This window comes from Mus caroli, unplaced genomic scaffold, assembly GCF_978045245.1.
Source record: "Mus caroli unplaced genomic scaffold, Mus_caroli_1 scaffold_19, whole genome shotgun sequence".
Lineage (NCBI taxonomy): Eukaryota > Metazoa > Chordata > Mammalia > Rodentia > Muridae > Mus > Mus caroli.
The window spans coordinates 30,869,203-30,877,094 of NW_028227274.1; positions in this window are offsets into that span (position 1 = coordinate 30,869,203).

Consider the following 7,892-nt stretch of genomic DNA (forward strand, 5'->3'; position numbering starts at 1 on the left):
TCGCCCCCGCGCGGGAAAAGCCCGAGCCTGGAGCCCGCGAGGCTGGCGCAGCGGGGTCAGGGGCTGCGGGCAGGAGGACGCACATGCGCACGGTCGCGTGCACAATCACACGCGCGCACTCGGACACTTTCAGCCCCGCGCGCGCACAGACTGTAAGAAAAGGGCTGCCTGGTGGGTGCAACCGGAGACGCTCGACCCTAGAGCTTTTCTTCCCCCCCACCCCCCGGCTTTCGAAGTTCTCATGCTCAGCCCCTGTAGAGCAACTTTCCTTGAGTTGTGGGTTTCTTGGGGGGGGAGGATCTGTTTTGTCTTTTAAGTTCATGTAAAAAATTGATCTTTTCCTAGTAAAGTAATAGCTAGAAATGTTGCAACAAACTGGTCGCGTTGCCAGGACAGCAGGGTATCATACTATGGTAACTGTCAGAGGTTTCTTAGTGAAGATTAGTTCCTAATTAAATTGCCTTGCCAAGTATGGGAGGGGGAAGCGACAGGAGAAGGGAAGAGACGCGGGGGCGGGGTGGGGGGCGGTAGGTGTCACTGGATAAAGGTTCCCAATGTCTTCTAAATTTGCTATGTACATTTTACCCCTAGTCATTAAAAGCAATGTTTTCCATTTTAACAAAGAAAAGACACATTTACAAAACTCAATTTTAAGCCGTATATTTATAGAATGTTGTTTTTTTTTTTTTTTTGAGTCAAGCACTGGATACAGAAATAACAAACCTTGAAAAGTAATCGTTTACAAGCATAATTCTAAAATAACGACAAGCTTATTGGAAGACTGGAGTGCTTTTCAAACTACAACAGCAGCTTGAGCAACAAGTACCTTTCAGAATGACACGTGTAGGGTGCTTTGGAAGCCCGAAAGATCTCAGACTCCATTAAAAATGTGACTGTCATTGTATCCCCCAGGAGTGTTTGCGGGCAGAGAGCATGGAAATATGCAGAAAGGGGGGTGTGTGTGGCTAAGAACAAAGAGAAGAAAAGCAAGTCAGCAAATTTCCCTGACATTGGTCAATGTTTTCCTGTCAGAAAATACTGGAAAGAAAATGTGGAGAGTAATAGTCTGACTGTGGGAGAGGAGGCCCTGAGGAAATCGGTTCTCTAGTTTGAACCCCTGAAAGGCTGGTCAAAGGGACTTCACAGGAGATCTTTGCCATCTTTCCCCCACTCACTACCAAACCAAAGATTACCAGAAATCCATCCCAGCAACTTGTCAGATGTTAAATCTTGAATAGGAGAGATGGCTCAGTGGATCTGCCACCAAGCCAGAGGACCTGAGTTGATCCTCAAGACAAGAGATGGGGGGGGTGGGGGGGTGGGGGGGGTCGGAGAGATTTAAGAAAAAAGACAGAAAATGTACGAACACATTTGTCCTCTGACCTCTGTGGTGATTCCAGTCTGCAAAGTCCTTGCTGCACCCAAAGGAGGACCTGAGTTCAGATCCTTAAAACCCCTAAAAGGTCAGGTGAGGGGGGTGAACGGAACCCCAAATCTGGGGGAACAAAGACAAGCAAATTTTCCCAGAGCTCTCTCTCTCTCCAGGCACCCTAGCTAAATAAGAGATCATCAGGCTCAGTAAGAGTTTTCTCTCAAAATTAAACAGTGGAAGACCCCCAGCACCTGCCTCAAAGATCTCGCTGTATGGGGTGGCTTGCACCACAATGATGAACAGATATGCAATGGAGAGGTGGGACAGATAGAAAAACAGAGCCCTGTGCACACGCTATCCAGAGAGGCCCAGCTGGAGGCGTGATGGTACCAGATGGTGAGAGAGAGGCCTGAGGTCAACATGATCTCTTTGCCCAGTAGGGTCTGTGGGATGGATGGGGTTCAAAGGTCTGGAACTTAGCAGACACAGGCTCAAGCCTGGAACATGATACGTGACTGTGGGATTTGCCCCTGGCTCTGGGCAACGAGAAGCCAGAGATGAGGAAAGGTTCACTTTCTGGATTGGACCCCCTCGAAGAATGACCGCCCATGGTTCGTGATGCAACCAAAAGCTGTGTTGGTATCTCTGGTCCACGCGCTGCACCAGGCAGTGTGAAGCCTGAGATCCAAGTGGACATATATGGTCTGTGCTGTTGACTGACACCTTGGTGATGTCCTTGGGCTTCGCTGCCTCATGCTGATGTCAGTGGCCTGTGTAGCCACCTGAGGCTATGTTGAGGCCTCAGGTCCATTCAGCTGCTGAGGGCCATGAGTGGGTTGTTGGTGCTAATAAGGCCAGAGGCTGTTGATATCTGAGGCCAGTGTTACTAATGAAGTGCATGCAAACATAGATGTCTGGGCTACTGCCTGAAGCCATGTTGATATCCATGGGCAAAGGATAGTTGTTCTCCTCCCCCACCCCTACCCCCACAGCCCTCACACCCCGCTTATAGCTGAGGCAGGGGCCCAGTGGTGCTATGGGCAACAGAGAGCTGGCCCCAACCCTCCTCCATGCTGGCTGACTGTGGTGCAGGCACTAAAGGGCTGGCCCTGCTCCTCTCTGGCCACAGCAGAGCTCTCCTCAGTTGATGACTTCTGGTGAGGATGCAGAGAACGACTCATGCTCCTTTGTGAAGCTGCCCACTAGGAATGTGGCCATGCTCCAGTGAGTATATGGACAACACAAAATGTACTAAGTTTTTCTTCCCCAGTCCTGCCCTTTTTTGGTAGGGGTTGGGTAGGTTCCAGAGGAGGGGCACCACCAGGGCTGGGAGGTAAGCATGGTCAGGTATAGGTGAGACTCTCAAGTAATAGATAAATAAAAATATTTCTTCAGTCACATAAATAAATAAATGGATTGATAGATGATTGATAGATAGATAGATAGATAGATAGATAGATAGATAGATAGATAGATAGATAGATAGAAAGAAAGAAAGAAAGAAAAACAGACAGACAAGATATAATGTTTGTCATATAGCAGCTCCCTCTGAATTGAAACATTTACATCGTGGTAGAGGTTGAAGTTCCTAAAACTCAAGAGGTAAATGAATTTTACACCTCCTTCTATGGAAAGGGAAGCTTTGAATTCCCCATCCCCTCCCCAGCTTGATAGCACCATTAAACAAAGGCTGGGGGAGGGGAGAGACTGTCCCACCAAGCCGTGGGGAAGAAAGTTCTTGGATACATCAAGCTGCTTACAGTGTGTGCAGAGACTTCCATGGATGTAGCCTTCCTGAGTTGTGAGATATGTTGGTGTGGGTTTTCTGTGATGTCGCTGCTTTTGAGTATCCCTGCTCCTGTTAGTAACCCCACTAAGAACTCATTAGTCCACCAAACTGGACATTGATGCAGTCATTACTTCACTCTGTCCTGGGTTGCCTTTCAGAGCTAAGTGAATATGTGCATGTTGTGTCTTCACAGGAAAAGTTGTTCATGACTCCTGGCCTACACATAGACCACACACACACACACACACACACACCACACGAGAGCCCATAAACATCTAAACACACACACAAGCACAAATACACATACACATACTGCTTCTACATGGACACAATTACCCCAAGGTATCTTTTGAAAACCAGGACGATTTTGGATTAATTAAATATTAGTTTTTTTTATCATTGCAGCCATAAATATCAGGTGACAGATATTTAGGAACACTGGCTCAAAACCACAGCCCAGTCATCTGTTATGTTCCAGAAAACATTTATAACATAGCCATTCAAGAAGCACCTTTGAGTCCCTTCTTGGTTCCAAGGGATGGCACTAACCACTCAAGGATAGAAGGGACTTCACACCAGGCCACCTCACATAAGAGCTTTAGCAATAACTGTTTCATGGCTGCCTGACTGTTATCTCCTGCTCACTACTGCCTGGCCTGCAGAGTGTGCAGTTGGCTTGCTCTCCTTTTGAATCATGACACCACTTGTTCTTTCACAAGAGAAAGGCCACTTATAGCCTCAAAGACCACAGTCCAACATTCCAACTTCAACATTTGCTTCTCTCCTAATCATGGAGTGTAACCGATCCATCCTGGTCCATTACAAATCAGGAAGCAAAGTCTCTCAACAATTGCCTTGTCCAGGAAAGTCTCAAACCTCAAATGTGGGACCCACTGAATCTTTACTGGAACAGTGAACGATGGGATACTGAGGAAACATTTGTCCATTGTTAAATGCCTGTAGAAAACACATAGTGACAACCTACTATGTGCCCAGATGTTGCCAAATCCTCCTGTGAGGCAAGCTCCCCCTAGTTGAGAAAAACTGACTTACACGATCAGAATCGGGTCTTTTCCTTGAGGTGGAAAGGGCCTCTCTTGAGTGATGCGGACCGTATGGAGTGGGTACAGGCCCCTGGATAGAATCGAGGTTTCTTTAAAGAAAGAGAAAAACAAAACAAAACAAAGTAGACAAATGTCTTTATCTTCATGGCGTTTGTGAGCTTAGAGGACGGAGAAAGAATCAAAGCCAAAGACTTGGTGCAGTACGACAAGGACAGATATATCATTCTCCTCTGCACGCATTGTGTACAGCAAGCGCGGAACCAAACTATGCTTCACCGTCAGTTCCATGAAGAGCTGATGCCTAAGCTGAATTCATGAAAAAAGACGGCTCAAGTAAACCAAGGAAGGGGGAGGGGCATATCAAGCCAGGGCGGCAGGACCGGAAGAGCCATAAGCTTAGAAATGCTGCAGCTCGTGATACCCAAGAAGAACCCTGGGTTAGAACTCGACTCACGCACTCTGTCCCTGGCTGTGAGCATACCAGGGACTATTCCATCACAGAGTAGATCAGAAAGGCTGCAGGACTGTCCCTCCTGGAAAATTCATTCTCATGTACACCCTCATCTCATCCAGCTCAATGCTTCTCAGATGTGCATTCCTGTGACTGTGTTTCAGTGAATGTTTTGCTTGGAATCACAAATCCCAGGCAGAAGGCTATACGGAGAATGGTTAAAGACATATCTATGAAACTTTGGGTGATTGTACAGTCTTTTTGTCTGCATTTCAGCAGGTTTCAGTTGAGGTTTATCCCACAGGGTTACATATGTGACATTGTGGCCTGTGTTTCACATATAGTTAGCACTGTGCACATGGTTAAGAGTAAGCCTTATAGAGAAGTTTCTAGAATAAATCTTAGATGACATATCATGTCTACTCTAGCCTTGGCTACATCTAGTCTTCTGATGAGAATGAATGATGTGTTCCTCCCCAGTGACTCTCACTACTGCACATGCGTTGCCCCTTCCCCTTAGCCCCTTCTTCAATTTGCTGCCTCCTGCCTTTTCAAAACTTTAGCTGAGATGCTCAGTGCAGAGAGTCACACCTGCAACCTTAACACTATGGAGGCTGAAGTAGATTTTACCTTAGTGTTGAGGAATATAGCTTAGTGGTAAGTGTTTAGCATGCATTCGTCTGGATTCAATCCTTGTTACTTCTACACATATACACACACCAGTCTGTATCTTTTGGGAATCTACCATTGAGATCCTGGTACAATTTAGAAAGTTTCTGTATTCCTCCATGCAGAATTCTAAGCTTGTCTTTGTCACGGGAAGCAGAAGATGCCATTGTTAATGGCTTCCCTGATACCCCTCTTTTCTTTCCTCATTGTTGATGACACACTGGCTTTTTACCTGCTGTTTTTTTTTTAACTCCTCATACAACCCACAAATCCAGGCAAGACAGTTTTGAGAAATAGATCCTAATTATTTAGTCAATGGGAATTGACATCCTCGAATTTGATTGTAGACTAGAGAGGGTGGGAATGTTATGGGGACTCAACCAACCCAACTGATGGTGAAGAATCATGCTGCATACTCAAGTTACAAAATTCAAATGCAATCCTTATCACAATACAAACCCAGCAAAAATTTAACCAGAAAGTGACATGAACTGATTTCTTCCCCCAAGAAACATTATTTTTGAGAATGAATATGAATATGGAAGATGGTTAGAATTGAAAGAGTGAACTCAATTAAAACGTTATCTGGCTAATCCCAGTGAGTTACTGTGAATGGCTCAAATTAAGCTAGAGAGCCAGGGAAAGAAGGGATTATTCAAGTTAATTATGCAGGTGGGCTTGCAGACCTCCTTAGGGTCTTCACACCACACAAGAGCCAAGCTGGAAGAGAGGCTAAGATGGCTCCAGGAATTAGGCTTTGCTCCTGCTGGAATGGTGAAGGTCTTTCCTGAAACTCATAACATAGGAAGAAAATGAATTTTGGCAGAGGAATTGGTAGTGATGGGGTTCATTGTGTGGCTGTTTCATGTATAGCCTACAATGCAATGCTCTAACCTCTAGCCTGGAGTAAGGTTCTTAACACTATCGTCTTTATCCTCATGTTTCCTTTTTGTTGAGGGGTGAATGGCATCTTCTACAACTTTATATGCTGAAGTCCAGACCCTAGTAACTCAGACTATGACTTCTCAGACAGAAGGTCTTTAAAGTGGTAATTAAGGTCAAATGAGGTCATATGGTTGGACCCTTGGCTCAGGGCTAAGTGGTTTATCCTTTCAAAAAGAACATCTAAGGCGCAGACATAGACACAGGCAGAGGGAATAACTCATGAAGACAGAGGATGGAAAGAGCTATGTACAAGACAAAGAGATGTCCAGAAAAGCCAAAGTAAGTACTCTGTTGATTTTGTATTAGCACAATTATAAGAATATATGTCTATTGTCTAAACTATCTAGTATGGGGTATTTTGTTAAGTCATGTCCATTCTAAGAAACTAATATACTTCCCTTGCACCAAATATACACAAGAGCAAAGGGTTTGTAACACATGGTTGTTAGGAGAATTGGTAGAAGTCACTGTCATTTTAACACCTGCATTGTTCAACCTTCAAAGCCTTAAATGTGTGTGTGAAAGGTGCCTTGTGGAGGCGCCAATGAAATTCATGGTTCCTGGTTCTCAGGACAGCATTCCAAAACACAGAAGGGAAAGGAAAATAACTCCCAACTGCCCCCCTCCTGTCTACTTGGAGCTTCCCCTCTGTATTTACACAGCTGCTGAAAGCAGCTCAAAGGAGAATCTCAGCCTCACCACTGAGAGACACAGAAAACGCACTCAGAAAGTGCACTCCTGGCGAGGGGCTCAGTTTGTCTTGAACAATGACACAAAATACCACGAACAGAGTCACTGAGGTCGATGGTGAAAGGAAGAGACATGAGAAATTGACAAAATGTGAATATGGATGCAAAATTGTGTTAAAGAATGATTCATAGTGCCACTGTTCCATGAGATACAATGAAAAAAAAAACTTAAAATTAAAAAGTAAGTGTAAGAGTTAAGAACTTTGAAGATCCTAGTATCATAATCTTTTATGTTGCCCAACATCTGGAAGTGATTGAAATTCCCTGGAAGAGTCAAGCTAGTCCTGGAAGGGGGAAGTTGGGGGCGGGGGGGGGGGGGCGGGCTGTGAAGCAAAGAGAAGAGAGGAAGTAAGGAAAAGCAGCCTCAGAGGAAAACTGTGCAGCTACCCCACGGTACAAAATCAAGCATTGTGAACGTGAAATCGTATCCCCTTCTTGCCTTAAAACTGATTTAAATTATGGTGTGAAAATTTAAAAATAATACCAGTGCTTAATGCTATCCTAAAATAAGGAAAGGGAAATTATTCTAAACCCCCAGCATCTGATATGTGTGTCTCTGTTTGTGAGTGTGTATGGATGAGTGTGTGTGTGTGTGAGTAAGTGAGTATGTGTGTGTGTGTGGAGGGGGTGGTTGGGAGGATGTTTGTGTGTGTGCATGTGAACTAATTTGCCTTAACAAAGAATTTTCTACCTTGCTTTTCCTTATCTAAGAGTCCCCAGGACATCACCACCTACAGTTTCCATAGCATCACAAGGTCGCTTTATCTAAAATTGAAGTTGTCATTTCCCTTGGAAAGTTGGGAACATCTTCTACTCTGTTTATGTCCATGCGCACATTTACATATATTTTCTC